At 30.2% G+C, this 1,747-nt stretch overlaps 1 long non-coding RNA gene across 1 annotated transcript in view; it reads right to left on the minus strand.

The window, feature by feature from the left end:
* Positions 1 to 105: 105 nt before the first annotated feature.
* The window catches only part of LOC111084238, a 2,819-nt gene continuing 1,177 nt past the window's right edge, over positions 106 to 1,747 (minus strand). Inside the window, exon 2 of the long non-coding RNA XR_002609457.1 lies at positions 106 to 176. This is a non-coding gene — a long non-coding RNA (uncharacterized LOC111084238). The remainder of the gene's footprint in view (positions 177 to 1,747) is intronic.

Genomic DNA, 1,747 nt, shown 5'->3' on the forward strand with positions numbered 1-1,747 from the left:
TACTTACCATTTACAACAGTCATCACCATTTTGTAAATACAGGCTCTACCACTGGTCATCCGCCAGTCAAATACCAAGATGGTATTTCTTTCATCAAGTTTTTTCTTGCAAAGTTTTAAGTCAAATCCAGTACAGAAGTTTCCACCTACTGGACCTAGAACAAGAAGATCTTTAGTCTAGAAAGAAAAAAAAAAAGTTATTAAAAACAAACAATACTTGTATAACACCAAATACAGAAACAGATCTATATTGTAAAACACAACAGACTACAAGTTGATTCTACATTCAGTGGGTTCATTCTACGTTCACACATCAGTAACACTTCCAATACAGATCTATAGTCTAAAGATGATTCTGTACTTTAGATTCAGTGGGTTCATTCTATGCTCAGTTAAAGGAACCAATATATTAACAGTTATAAACTTATTATGTGAAGTTCAACAAGACTTAGCATACAAGGCATGGCAAGCGAGTACAAACTTCGTTACAATCGTAGGTAGTAGAAATCATTGTTTTATATTTACTGTTCTATGTTGTATGAAAAATTAATGAAATTTAATAATTTATTTGTAAACAGCAATAATATATATACATACGTAATGAATTATAACAGAAATGTGACTGTATTTTACAAAATACTAGTCCACTAGAACAAAGCTAAGACATGTCACTTTGTAAAGGCCAGTTTTATGCTATTGGATAAGGTAACATGATGTGCACATGCAACTTGTGTGACACTGTTTAGTCAGTCACAGCTGAAAGGTCGATAAAAACAATAAATAGAAGTTGATGTATAATGTTACGAGATTTAAGCTATTTAGAATAAACGTTTATGTTTTCGTGTTGTAATTTGTAAAATGTAATTTAGATCTATTTCCTAATTTTTAATGGTGGTTACAAGGTTGGTCAATTTGACCAGATCCATATAGATCTAAATAAAGAAAATAACGGATAAGATGTAAAGCTTTTTGAAAAAAAATGTTTTAAAGTTATTAGGAAGTTTTGGAAATTTTGAAAATAAAATTTGACAATTTTCTGATGCATAAAACTATTTTTAATCTTAAAATCAAAATTACTCTGCACGTGGACAGTCAACATTTGAAAAGAAAAAATGCACGAGCAAATCTTTAATTAAAGAATCTAATATTTTGAGTAAAGTTTTGTAATGATTACTGATAATCTGTAAACATTTTGGAATGGATGGCTTATATATAAATAAGGTAGAGACTGGCTTTAAAATATAAGATGTAGAGGTATAGTGTAGGAACAGGGTAAAAAGGAATGTTTACTGTTGTTATTGTAATACTATAATAAATAACATGAATTAGTGTTAGATCACTGGTGAGATTTTTATATAATGGGAACAACTGAAAGCTGGATAAATGTGGACAATTCTGATGACAGAAATTTAATATACAAGGTTCCAAATATTAAAATAGAAAATGTTGAAGAGATGATACCAAAAGGTTAATATCTGATGATTCTTGGCTGGCTGGCTTATTAAATTAATACCTTTTAAGCTTTTACTAATGACCATTTAAGCAATGTTCCTCACTCTGTACAATCGATAGATGGAAACAAGACAGTAACAGACGATCACATTAATTCTGAGTTTGTTAAGTTTAAAGAATGATACAGTACCTAGGCCAGATAATATTTACACAAGGGTTTTGAAAGAGGTTAAGGATTTGATATGTGAGCCACTTGCTATTATTTTTTGCAAGTCCTTGAAGAATAGGCAGGTGCG

The sequence above is a fragment of the Limulus polyphemus genome, unplaced genomic scaffold (assembly GCF_000517525.1).
Source record: "Limulus polyphemus unplaced genomic scaffold, Limulus_polyphemus-2.1.2 Scaffold15132, whole genome shotgun sequence".
In the NCBI taxonomy this organism is placed as follows: domain Eukaryota; kingdom Metazoa; phylum Arthropoda; class Merostomata; order Xiphosura; family Limulidae; genus Limulus; species Limulus polyphemus.